The sequence below is a fragment of the Dermacentor variabilis genome, chromosome 10, assembly GCF_050947875.1.
Source record: "Dermacentor variabilis isolate Ectoservices chromosome 10, ASM5094787v1, whole genome shotgun sequence".
Classification (NCBI taxonomy): Eukaryota; Metazoa; Arthropoda; class Arachnida; order Ixodida; family Ixodidae; genus Dermacentor; species Dermacentor variabilis.
In genome coordinates this window covers 20,736,695-20,750,709 of record NC_134577.1, presented here as the reverse complement: position 1 = coordinate 20,750,709, position 14,015 = coordinate 20,736,695, and the positions used below count along the sequence as shown (strand labels likewise).

Genomic DNA, 14,015 nt, shown 5'->3' with positions numbered 1-14,015 from the left:
ATGGTAATTAAAATGGATGAAAAAAAAACTTGCCGCAGGTGGGAAGCTGCGGCGAGTTGTTTTTTCATCCACTTTAATTCAACCACAGTCATCTAGCAACTGCGCTATAATATATATATATATATATATATATATATATATATATATATATATATATATATATATATATATATATATATATATATATTATAGCGCAGTTGCTAGACGACTGCGATAGCCACTGTCGATTGACGGCCAAAATTTACTTTGTTTCGCTATGTGCTTACATTTCTCATCAAACGCAACATGATGATGATGATCAGCATCACCACCACTGCAGCAGCAGCCGGCAAGTCCACTTTTTCAATATTTAAGTAGTTTCCGACACGTCAGTTTACGCGAGCTAATATGCGCGCTTATATAAGCTTATAACGAGTGAGTCACAAGCGCCTTCGTATGAAAATAAATTACGATGATGAAAACGGTTCTCATTCGTCATTGTTTTAAATAGTTTACTACAAAGGTAATGTAATTGGGGAGGGCCTCTGAGCCTAATGGCTAAATGAATTCAGGCAAAACATTGCCTGCATGATCATAAAGAAAGGTCTGCGTTTATTCTCTCTCTCTCTATCTGCGCTTCTTAGTTTACCAAAGCGCCACGAGATATCGCCACTAGCGCTGCTGTTCCCGTCTACGTCTTCCATAGCGTACGACACGCTAATACCAATCGTTTATCTTCGCGGGTCACCGTGGGCCAAGCACAGCCACCGTCAAGTGCCTCGTTATAGCCGAATCAAATCGCAGGGCTGACGCCTTTGTGCGATCATTAAACTCTTCTTTCGAGCTCGCATCATTACATATGAACAGAACGGAAACCGCTAACGCCACGCTTACGCTACCTTCGGTTCGCCTCGAGGAAGTGACGTCATGCAACCCGTGCGACGTCAGAGCAAACCAGCGCTCCTCGCGAACAGCCGAAAAAAGCTCGCCGCCGGACTTCCATGCACGGGCATGCGAGCGGCATTAACTCATTGTGGCGTCTCGCCGAACGAATAAGCCTCTTTCTTTTTATTTATTTACCTTCTCCCCTATCGCGCGGCGAGCGACACAGCGTACGACCCAGTTCGCTTGGCGGTAAACACGGCTTCCTGGTTTCACGTTGTTACGACAGATGGCCTCAATAAAGCTAAGACTCCTCTCGGAACACCCAAGGCGAAATATAATGGATCAAAAAGAAAAGGAGATCGCCTGCAGGAAAGGACCATAAACAAAAAGAAGCCGCGATAAGGCGGCGGGAGCGGCCACTGGCGATTGACGGCGATGATTACGCGTCCACGTACCTTAGCCGATGATAGGGTCCAAGCTACAAAGGGACGCAGAAGTCGAATACAGAAATAGGCTTAACGGGCAGGTAGCTATTGTGAATGTCTCTGAGAGTTTGTTCGCCGAGAAAAAAAAAAGTGTTATTTATTAGCCCCACGAAAAAAATAAACAAACCTGTTCATTTCTGAATTTCGCGCTTGTGACTACCTGCGCTGATGACTTCTGCTATTGACGTCACGCATGTCTCTGTATTTTCGCCCCTTTGTGTTCTTCTTGCGCAGAAAGACTATTTAAATGTCGGCCGAGTGAGTTTCCACCTGTTGTGAAATTAAATTATCTTCCTTCTTTATATATACCACCTGTCCTTTTTGTTACCTCTACTTTTTTCTTTCTTTTGCTTCAAACGTGATATATAAGAATAGCCCGAGACAGACAGCGCTGTTCCGCCTTTTGATGTGACATCTGGAAGGTCTAGAAGATGGATGCAGAGGAGGCGACTCGCGACAACAAGAACCGGACGGATGACACCCTGATCCAAATTTATTGCCAATCATTACGTCAGGTGCTACGCACTCACACTGACGACTACTTACAGTGTCTGCCACGTCGTGAAAAAAAACTGTGTGTGTTCTGAAATGTCAACTAGCTTTTCACTTGATTAGCAACCGGAAGCCTTTTTTCTTTCTCGCCTTCGTTTTATTTTAGTCCCCCGCTTTTCTTCACTCTTTCGTTCGATAGGCTCTCGTTGTCCCGGACTCCGCCGGGCGCCCGGTGAGTCCTTCGCGCAGCAACGGGCAAGGCCACGGAGATTAGAGGGTGAGAGTGAGAGAAAAAAAAAAAGAATGACTCCGGTCTCGCCAACAACGTTTCTCATACGGAGCCGGCTTTCGCTTTCTCTCCGCTGGCGTTCTTGACCCAGAACGTTGGTGCAACGCTAACGCTTTAGTATTTTCGTTTCTTTCTTTCCTTCGCTCTTTCTTTCTCGCAGTATCTGGAACACTCTGCACAGACCGACGTCTATATCATGAAGCATTTATTTATCGCGAAACCCTGGACCATGTGCCCCTGTGCATGCTATGCATGCATATACATGCTGCACGCATATCTAATGCGCAACTCGTGCGTGCTCGCGCAGATCTCAATTCGCGAGCCTTCCACGGAATCTCTCTTTCTCTCTCTCTCTCTCTCTCTCTCTCTCTCTCTCTCTCTCTCTCTCTCTCTCTCTCTCTCCACATTACACACACACACACACACACACACACACACACACACACACACACACACACACACACACACACACACACACACACACACACACACACACACACATATAGTACATTGGTTCCAAGGCATACAGCCTGCGTTTGTGCTAATTGAGCCGCTAAGGACGTGTCTTATAGTGCGGGTTAAGTATGACCGCGGCTGCACGTACGTATCACTCACGCCAAGCCAATAGGACCAATATACAGCGTGAAATATCTTCGCATCGTCTTTTTTCAGCCGCCCGCCTGCGACGTGAAAGCGAAAGCAGTTAGCATACGGTTTACAATTGTCTACACGCCGTCAAGGCTCGACGAGATGGCGCCGATGTAGTCAGGTGCAGGTCTCCGAGATCGCCAGTGCCGATAGACGCGACGCCAAATGCACTTTCTATTTCTTTCTTGTTTCAAGAACACTCCTCGGCCTTGCCGCGGAGAGCAAGCGCAACCGACCGTGCCTGCAAGTTCGTACATAACGTTAACGCCGGTGTAGCTCTCGCCCAAATCACCGACCAAACAGCCATCGCGATCTCTTAGTCAAAAGAAGGACATTTGTCTGCGGCGAGCGGGGATCAGATGGGTGCGAGCGATTTGGCGTGTGAACTGGAGAAGCGAAAGTTGTTTCGGGGCCAACATGGCCGGTCGCTCGATCTTGCCTTTCAAGGCCTCCAGCCACGATAGAAGACCAACGTAGTATGCACTTCTTACACTACACACTACAAGGTTGCATGCTGTACACACTTCATCTCCCGAAGTGAATGGCTGTATCGGACAGCGCAGCCAGTAGCCGCGTAGCAGACGACCGAGCGTGTCGGAGCAAGTCACGCTGTCGATCCACCGTGAACACATTCTGCCTCTCTCACACACACACACACACACACACACACACACACACACACACACACACACACACACACACACACACACACACACACACACACACACACACACACACACACACACACACACACACACACACACACACACACACACACACACACACGCACGCACGCACGCACGCACGCACGCACGCACGCACGCACGCACGCACGCACGCACGCACGCACGCACGCACGCACGCACGCACACACACACACACACACACACACACACACACACACACACACACACACCTCTCCCGAAAAAACGTAACACTAATTGGTTTCTAAATCATGGCGGCTGTGACATGTTTTCTGCTCCAAAATCGCTTCCGGTGTATGCCACCCGCGACAGCATAACCTCCGAAATATGTTTCTGTTACTCAGAGGCAACAGACGCTGTGGCGTAGCATTGGACACCACTTATTATTTAAGGCCCATATTTACGCTCGAGCCGCACGACCGCACGCGTGCGGCAGGCGGGCTGTGTGGCTCCAGCGTAAACCGGCCCTCAGTGCGCTCTGAAGCTTGCGAGTATTTTTTCTATAGGGTTTTAAGATCCCGCGAGTCGTTCATTTCACGCTTTTTTTTTTGTTTCGTTATAGATAAACTACTATATATGTCAGCACTAGCAGTACACGCGCTTGCCCGCGCATTGCGACAGCAGCTATCGGAAGCGCAGGCGACGTGCTACGTACGCAAAATGTCTCACGGTATCTATATCTTTACGCGACGTTCCGCCGACGCACCTGCGGACAACGCATGCAACCTGCTTTGACGGCATTTCTGTCATCCCCGTCCACCGTCACCCCGCCCTTATAGATATCACTGCGCACAGCTGAAATAGCGACCAGCGCTATTCTCATGGCTGTCACGCAGGAGGCTTCAAGCGGCACCCCCCGCACCCCTTTACGCAGAGTAGGACGGGGACGTCGTCGATGTGGTTTAATTAAACGCCACAAAAAGCAGCGGGATTAAGTAGGGTACGCTCTCACGCTAACAAGCGCCGACCTCGTGCGACTTTCTATCTGAGGTCTCGCATAAGCTGTTGCCGCCCGCGTGCGGTACTACATTAACGTGACACGTTGATCTACATATTCGTGCTCGGAACACGCGAACAATTAAGTTACGCGGGGAGGACAGATCGATTGCGTCAGGTACTCGCTGTGTTGTACGTGTGCGACCGTGAAATTCCCGGATATAGATGCCAAGCCCATACATGCAAACAAGTGTTTGCGTATGGGAGTCGTGGTCTGGCGTTGGCAACCGGTTGTTGCTATCGGGGCCTTGTTGTCAAGAACGGCTTCCTGAGCGCTACCCCCCCCCCCCCACCCTCTTCAAATATTGTGAGAGCGTAGAATCGACCTGCTTCTTCTAACGGTCCAACATCAGAACTATAGACTCGGGCTGTGAGTAAAAACGCGGCCAAACAATGGACACGCGTAAATAGGACCGATGTAGCCCTTCTTTGCCCGTTCTTACGCTCACCCTTGTGTATAGTTTTGGAATTAGCCATCTAGTAGAAGTCAAAGCTTCAGTGCAACAGTTCTATAGCGTAAGAACTTTTTTTGTGTGTGTGTGAATACGGGTCAAACATGCTTAAAGCATTTATGGCACCCTTTGATGTGTGTGTAGCAGGTGCTATACACGTGTGTATTCGCATGGAAGAACTCAAGCTCGCGCTTCTAGAAGGTGTTGAACTTCGAACTGAAATACTTCGAGGGAAAATCTACAGCTTGTACGGCGATGATATATTAGTGCACTCAAGAATAAGATAACACCGCGATACACAGCTATATCAAACGTTCAGGGCGGACTATAAGCCGAGCCAATCTCAAGATCGACATATAAGAATAGCCGAAGACCTCAGGTCTTCCGACCGTGCAAGCCACGATTTCTTCAGAAGACCACATTAGGGTTCGCGCTTGCGTGGTGGAAGGACACGTACGTCAACCCTTGGAAGAAACGGAAGCGGCTAATCCACGACATCCAACGACCTGACAGCAGAGACCCCGAGGCCAACCCTCAGAAACGGAACGCTCGATCTCATCTCAACGAATCGTTCTATACCACTATCATTTCGCGTCCGCCACTAATCTGCGTGCGTGCGCGCGCGAACGTGCGAGCACCGCATTCAAAACGTATCGTTCGCAAAGCCGCGCGGCCTTCCTGTCGGCATCTCCTTGAATACGAAACGGCGCAAACGTACGAACAACCGGAAACGCCCGATGCCACTTAAGACAAACCTTCAGGGTGCCCGCGCTGGACATGATACCATAAGAGCGAGTGTGCGTGAGACGAGCTTGTTAAAACGACATTAGCCCGAGAGGAGCATTGTACGCCCACGGGTTCTCATACGGCGCGACCCGCGGTATCTAATCAGGTCAGCCGCAAGACACCGCCCATGAAGGAGCGCTTAGCAGTGACGGCCGAGTGGATCGAGTTCAAGGCTTTTTCTTAAGGTCTTCAAGGAGCTCGGGCGACTCGCACGTGATAACTGTCTCGAGAACTGCATTTAGCCCTAAGCGCACAATCCTCGATTCAGATCAGCTCGCGACTGTGTATTTAACGCAAATTCCTAGACCGAGTGAATCGCGGAGTTTGCTTTAACAATAACAGATCTCGAAGGCTATGCTTTCCGTGACGGTATGCACCGGAAGCGATCGCAGAGCCACAAAACACGACATTGACGACGCCATGTCCGGAAGGCCGCCTATTGCTAGCCCGATTCTCTTTCTATGCTCTGTAAACGCATGTCCGGTGTTTAAATTATGTTTGCATGATTATAACGCCCCAAAGCAACACTGTGCCTACGTGAGAAGTATAGTATTTTATTAGTAATTGTAGCAAGTGTTATTTCCCGTCCGGGGTTCTTTATTATCGTGCACTTACATCGAAGTACACGAGCCTTGTTTGCATTTCACAGTCATAGAAACGCGGCCGCCGCGGCGCTGACTCGAACCCGCAACCTCGAGCTGAGCAGGACGCCGCAGCCAATGAGCCACAGCGGCCGGTATTGCATGTTCTCGTGAGATGTACGAAAGTTAAGCATACTTAGTCCGTTAAGAGACTGGTCGAATATTAGTTCAAAACTCTTTCAGTTCCTTCGAAACAACGCGATCGATTATTGGCAAACGAAGGCGAAACTTAAATTTCTTGAATCTAGCGAGAGAGGAGAAAAACTCGGGGATTTCAAATTGCCTTTTCGCATTCCGGCCAATTTCGGCGCCAGGAAAAGTTCTCGAAACCTGCCAAGTTCAGTTCAGCCAAGAATACATGTAGCCAATTTGTGGCAAAACAAGCAACAGCGCGTCGAAAACGAAGACGAAGGAAGACACGACGCAAGCGCTTGTGTCGTGTCTAGCTACGTCTTCCTTCACCTTGGTTTTGAGTGCGCTGCTGCTTATTTTGCCACAGATCAATACCGACTCGCACAGTTTTCCATGCTCTTCAATGTAGCCAATCATTACCGACTAACCATGCAAGCAGCAGACGACGCAAAAAATTTGTGACCTTCTTCTAACAAAAGAAAATTATAATCAGCAGCAATGGCTCGTACCCCCCTAAACAAGCAAAAATGCAATGGTTCATCCCCCTCGTAATACAGAGGCTGCAAGCACTCAGCAAAGTGAAGCGAACAGTGCTGACATCCTTTGGAATCATGCATACAACATGCAGAACAGCATACGTCTCAATAATGAACAAGCTCAAAAAAAGGCATCTGAACCACATAATTGATGAAAATGCGCTCGTGATAGCAACACGAAGCACGAAGCACCCCCCCCCCCCTCCCCCCGCAAACGTTTCCCGATAAATGTTAGTGTTGCGAAAGCTGCCGCCAGCCTTCGACGTGGAGCGTGACGGCCCTATCCTTTCATGTATAGAATAAGCAGCCTAGCAACCTATTTCAACGTTGTGGCAGCACAGCCACGGGCAACGGCGTGCCGTCAAAATTACGATTACTACATGCAATTCCTACCGCTACTCTAACATAGCACTACTACCATTACTACAAAACCATAAAGCATTGCATACCACCATCACAAGTTGTAGTCGTGGTTCTCAACAGCTTCGCTGTTCATTCACCTTCAGAGGGTGGAATGGCTCATGAATTTTCTTTTTCTTTCTAAGAAGGGTAATTTACTTATAGAGCTCTACATGTTTATCTCTTCAGTGCCACTTTATAAGGGCCGTTTCGTGGATATTTTTGCTGAGTCTGTGACCTGGTCACCCTGCAAGAGTATCCGCGCGTTCGAAGGCGAACCCATAAAACCACGGAGCGCCGTGAAAGTTATACGAGGCGTGACGATGCGGTCGACACGAGCTCCACCAGACGCAGTCGCCGCACACGGACCGTGACACCGTATATACAAGTATCAGGTCAGATCAGGTCAGTTTATTTCCTTAAAGGCCCCTTTATCAGGGGTGTTATATGGATTCATAAAGGACATTCTTCAGCTAGGCCGCTGTGATATCGTTCTCCGAAGCCATAGGACGTCGTTTATACAAGGTTAGTTATTCCAATATCGCTCACTGCATGTCACTATACGAACATACAGCCGGCGTGAAAAGCATACGGAGATCTGCGAAAAGTTGAATTTTAGAGCAGTTGTTAGCGGCAACCACAAAGGCCGCACGTCACTGCCAGGATTAAAGCGCGACAGACATCAGCACGCGGCTTAAGGCTGAAGTGCAACGTCTCGTTAGTCTTTTCGTTCTCTGCGTGCGTCGATCCGCATTATGCGATAGCAGTATAGATCGCCCAGCAGCTGGATTTCTAACATGGTGAGAGTTCAAAAACGCGACATTCAATTATCTAAAAGGGCACGTCATTCGTCTGCACGTCGCAGCGCGGTCGGCGTTTAACCTCCGGAGGCTTTCGGATCACTTTGTCATCCTTAGCACAATGCAGAATACCTTCTTTTCTTTTCTCCTTTGTAATCTCCGCTTTGGAAACGCACTGCTATGGGCAACTGCGAACAGGATCTGCGGGATGGCATTCAGAAAGAGAACGACACAAGCGTGCAACGAACGTGACAAAGCAACGCGCAATGAAGTTTAATTTTCTTTTCTTTTCTTTTTTTTTTTTGCGCCTGTATACGTAGTGCACAGTCAACCGCAAAAGTTTACGGGATGCAGGATCTGCCGAGAAGCTGAATTCTCGCGAAGCGTGGTCACACAGCCTCGAATTAAATGTTGCAACATGTAGTAGCCTTTGCCACCTACACAGTGATTCCTTAAATACGAAGTGACATGCCTCAGCAGTGCAGGAATTCACATACACCGCATACCGTAAACTTTTGCTGCTGTCTGTACCTTCGGCCGAACCTCCGATTGGCCTTCTAGTCATTAAACCTGGTGCCGCGACTTCTCCCGAGTTTCGTACTTGCCGATCTATGTAGTCCGCGGTCCGTATACATATATGCTAATAAGGAAGTCATTTCGCGCTGAGCGGGTCTGCACGTGATGTATTTCCTTCCTTGAAGACGTTTTCGATGTGTGGACAGCGAGACACAAATATATTCGTCGGGTATTCTGTAAGAGTCCACCTCGTGGACTGTCCATTTCGGCCGCTGCTGATTGGATGCAGCTGTACGAGCGCGGAGGAGACGAGCGGCCCCAGCCAATCAGCAGCGGCCGAAATGGACAGTCCACTAGGTGGACTCTTACCCCCGTATTCAGAAATGCATCTTAACTTGAAGCCCATGCTTGACTTGATTTAAACTACGCCTGTCGTCAGCGCACCAAAACAAACGCAATGACCGTCTTCGGCGCGTTCGCACGAGGCGTCATTTATATCAAGTCAAGCCCGAGCTTCAAATTAAGTTGCATTTCTGAATACGGAGGTTACAGAATACCCCCCTGAAGCATGCGCTCCTACAAGACGCGAGCCGCGTCTACGTGAGTTCGACCAGTGGTGCATCGCGTCGCATTTCTAGCTCATCGAATGCACGTAAACGGCTGCAATGCGCTATGGGAGAAGGCTAGTTGAGACGTGTAAGTCGTCTATTAACTTAACGTCATCATCCTTCGGTCGCCAAACAACTTATCGCCCTGACGATCGACGTGATGGCTGGCAACGTCCAGAGCTTAATAGAAATCAGTCATTCTATAACCCTACGATATCGATGAATCAATATTATTTGGCATGCGGCCACATCGCTATCTGTACAGTGCGTTGTGACCGCATACGAAAGAGACGGAAGAGCATCAGCATCTAACAAAAACGGTAAATAAAGAAAAATAATGTGAAGAACCCACGCATTGTAGGAATCTATGTTATGCGAAGCATTCTGCATGCAGTACTGCCTGGCTATCCAACATTGTTTGGGGTGCCACAAAATAATGCCAGATGGACCAACGCGTTTTTGTAAACAGAGCAGGTGTGTGCGCGCGCGCGTGTGTGTGTGTGGTCGCGAGCGTACGTGTGTGCGTGTGACAACAGCAGCAGGTCGACAACCGCGTTGTAAACGACCCCTATGACGGCAGTGACACGAGTTCTACGCTGCCCGTTCGACGCGAGTCTACGACATGGCGAGTGTTGGGTGTAGTGTAGTGTGGTGTGTAGTGTAGTTGGGTGTAGTGTTGGGTGTAGGTGTAGTGGACACGCGTAGCAAGGGAAAGAAACACGGATTGTGACGCCATCAGCGACCTATACGTACGTGTTATACAATCGTACTCACACGTGGCTATATTTCATGTGGTGCACGATAAAACGACGATGGCATCATTTGTAATTCGACGAAGAAATGTTAGAACTCGAAATAAATTGGGCGATCACGAAGTCTGCACGACGTCGCGCAGTTTCTACGTATAGCGTAAGCCGCTACGAGAATGGAACTGGGCTAAGTGGACAGGTCCCGGAGATAGTTCAGTCTATAACACGGCGCCTCGAAGCGCGAGCCGCCGCAATTGAAGGAGGACGACGACAAGGCCTCACGGAGTGCGCGCGCCGACGTAGTGCAACCTAGTACGCATGGCTCGAGCAGTCGCAAGGAACGAAGACGACAAAGTGGCACGGGGCGCGCGAGCTAAGTGTTTCAAAGAGAGAGTGAGAGACAGATACACGTTATTTCGTAACGACTCTTAGTGCGAGCCGTCGTCGCTGCTGCAGTCCCGAGTCTCCAGCTGGTGTTAACGGTGAGTCAATTTGTGTGGACCTATTGGTGTGCATGATGCGGGCTGCCAGCAGTGGCCATAGTGTAAGGTGCAGCTCTCACGTTGGCGCGGTCCAGCTCGTCCCAGGTGTAGGGAAGGATGAGGGGGATGTTCGAGCGATATAAAATAAGTGTGGAGAAGGAGAGTGCTCCGGGGCATTCGCAGTAGTGGAGTGTCTCAAAGAGCTGGCTGGCCTTTGGAACGACGGAAGCATGCGTGCGACCGTGGCCCATTTTTGTTAATGCGTTAGGAGGGTGGAAAAAAAAAGTGTGCGTGCAAAGTGTACGCGCCTCAGGGGCTCATTTGACACACGTCCTGCGTCTTCGAGGAACGAAATATAATTGACGGTGGTACTGAGCACGCCACCGTCAGTTGATGTATACAGTGAGCGCCTGAAGAACCCTTTGCAGTGTGGCGAACGCGGTTTAAATCATGCTTCCGGGACCTCAAAGAGGTGCGACGTAATGCTGTAACGCCTTCCTCTCGCATGTACTGCTAAATCAGCACTGAATGTTTCTCCTTCTTTATTGCCTTGTTTATCATTACGCAGACAGTTCACAATACAGGCAGATGAGTAAGTCAGGTGCACACTGGTGCAAATGTGTCTAGATTTTTTTTTTTTTTAATCCTTCAGCACTTCAAATGGTTAGAACACGCGGATGTTGCGCTCGGCGGCAAAGGTTCGATTCCCGCGTTCCTCACACATTATTTTATTTTCTTTAAAGCGAGGTGAGACATGAACCTACCTACCTACCGCGAAGTGCCAAGAATGAGTCAAAGAATGCTTCGCATTGAAAAAAAAATGAAAAAGAAAAACGAAGGAAGGAATCTCATAAGGATATTGCTGATGAGCCGATATTCGTCACTGCGCACTATAATACACAGGGCGCCAACTATAGACCGGTGAATACGATACAACCAGCAAAACGTGCTTGAAAACAGAAAAAAAAAGCCATCGCGCTGCAAAGATACAACGCCCCGACAGTGCGACGAAATAAACAGGACGAAGACGAGAATACGCACAACCTGAACGCGTGACGTCATGGTTTCCTCATCCTTTTCCGCATGTGCGCTTCGGTGAATGCACTGTACACAGCGCGCTCCATTATACTGCGAGTATCCATCAGCGCATGCGCATAGTGGACCTATAGCGTATCGCAAACGCTAAAGCACCGTTTTCAGCAAGCTTCTCTGTTTTCTATTCTTTCGTTCTTTCTTCCTTTCATCACAGCTTCTAAGCGAGACATTTTACAAGGGGTGTCTCACGTTCCTTTTTTGGGGGTTACCAAAATAAGGCCTGCTGCGATTAACCTCGACCATCGAAGCCAGTGCCCAACGGCCGTTCCTTCCTCTCCTTCTTTCTCTCATTACCGTTCACCTATACGCGCAGCTCGGCCGACCGAGGGTGGTGTTGCAACCATTGCCGCGCGCGAATTGAGGAAGTATAGAGTCACGGCAGAGAAAGAACTGAGAGCGCCGGCGGTTCCACTTCCGGGTCCGTTGCTTTCGCCCTCTCCACTCTTTCTTGCTGTATTCATTTTCTTCGCGCCTGCAACTCCCTCCAGCACTTCGCATCTTAGTCCGCACTGCCCTCGGTCAGAAAAATGAGTCATAAGTCAACTCGGCGGACTCAGTCTCACGTCTCCATCGTCTATTACTATTTTAATACGAAGGCATTATATTACTCACAAACGGAAAATCTGGCGGCGAAGCCGGATACGTAGAAAAAGTCACGTGGTCACAGAAAGACGCTCGTGCCACTGGTCGCGCGTTCATCGTCGTTTTATTACACAGCTCGCTCCGTTGCCGCTCATCCTGCCAGCGCTCCCATGCATACTGCCCCTCCCTCTGCGAAGACGCTGACGGCACTGACCCACTGCCGGTAGGTGCAGTGATTTCAGTGAGTTCTGTGGTGCGCTCCAATGGACAAGCCTTCTAACATCCAGTCAGTAGCTACGCCCGGCTCCTTTAGACGTCCACCTAAGCACGCGAACAAGGCCGAGGCACGTGATGTGATAAAAGATACACAGCAACGTGAAAACAATACCCTTACGTTTCGGAAAATTAGTCGTCATCTGGAAGACGTCGCAATGCCTTGGCATTCATCCGCGTAGGGGATACCTAAGTTCCCTCGACTTTTTGTTTATCTCGGCCATTTGTACGTTCTTGGCATCAAGCGGTAAGGACTAGGGGCGTGTATTACTCCTGGATATGTGGCATATCCGCTGCGCCCTTTGATTACGCGCTCGTGGACAAACATACGATAATGCACAGGCGCCCATCCAGAAAGAACTCGGATGCTCTGTAACGGCAACTATACATACAGCTCGGTTCATACAGCATTCTTTCGACGCTTCCCAGGCGCGCCGTCTCACGCGGTCGGTGCATCCGTGTCCCGTATTGTGATTTAGAGGCGCCGTAACCACGTGCGGTATCCGTATCGTGCGCTATCTTTGAATCGTTAACTGAATGGAACACACTTAAGGTCGTATTATAGCGGTATCCGTATCATGCGCTATCTTTGAATCGTTAACTGAATGGAACATACTTAGGTCGTATTGGAGCGCAATCATCTCGCACTACAAAATGTATGCGGTCAGTCGGCGGGCGGCAAAACGCCGAGAAGGCGCGCTTCCGTGTGGTTAGCGCTTAACTACAAAGGCAACGCTGGCAGCCTCCTTCCGAAAGTGACTGCTCGTCTCAGACTCAACTATATTTTCGAGTGTTCCCGTACTCTCAGATATACTGCACTTTGGCTGTGAATGGACCAAAAGGGGGCAAACGTACTTGTTTGGACAATCAGTTATACTCCCACAAAAAAAAAAAAAGAGGCGTTACCAGAACTCCATATAGCTTTTCAGTACACGCTCTTGCCAGTAATGTGACAGTCGAACCGAAACTATATACAGTTGGTGTAAGCCTATATATATATATATATATATATATATATATATATATATATATATATATATATATATAATATCAGGAACGCTGGCACGTGAATCACGTGTCCCTACCATCGCGTGTTCCTCCGCGTCAGAGTGTCGGCCGCTCCCTCTCAAGCGGCCAAAGCACGCCCAGAAGCTTCCCGAGCACCTCATTAACGTAAGAGAGAGCATAAATTGGAATTCGATTACGCCATCGCTTCAACAGTGACACAGAATGGAGCCAAATACAGGGAAAACACTGTCAATTATCTCAAAGCAGTGTTGTCGCGGTGTCGTCGATAGCCTTCCTGCACCATTATAGCTTGGAAATGTATAGTACGATACACAATACCACAAAGAAGGAGTCACTCAGTTGGTAACGTGAGCCGTATGTCGTTCATGCCGATTGTTGACAAACTGAGAATTCTAGAAAGCGAGCTTGCCGATGCAATATATATATATATATATATACGCTAAAGTTAATTTTGTTG

The 14,015-nt window shown here is 48.9% G+C and overlaps 1 protein-coding gene and 1 long non-coding RNA gene across 3 annotated transcripts in view; one reads left to right on the top strand and one right to left on the bottom strand.

Moving 5' to 3' along the window:
- Positions 1-14,015, top strand: part of LOC142560100 (very long chain fatty acid elongase 7-like) — a 95,110-nt gene that overhangs the window by 25,729 nt on the left and 55,366 nt on the right. Inside the window, exon 1 of one of the 2 annotated variants that reach the window (XM_075671919.1) lies at positions 10,500-10,579. The exons of the other annotated variant lie outside the window; for it this stretch is intronic. The gene's annotated coding sequence lies outside the window, so the exon portion shown is untranslated. Of the gene's footprint in view, positions 1-10,499; positions 10,580-14,015 lie in introns of those variants that run through there. 2 annotated transcript variants of the gene reach the window in all.
- Positions 1-14,015, bottom strand: part of LOC142560105 (uncharacterized) — a 72,661-nt gene that overhangs the window by 11,583 nt on the left and 47,063 nt on the right. The gene's annotated exons all lie outside the window — the stretch shown is intronic.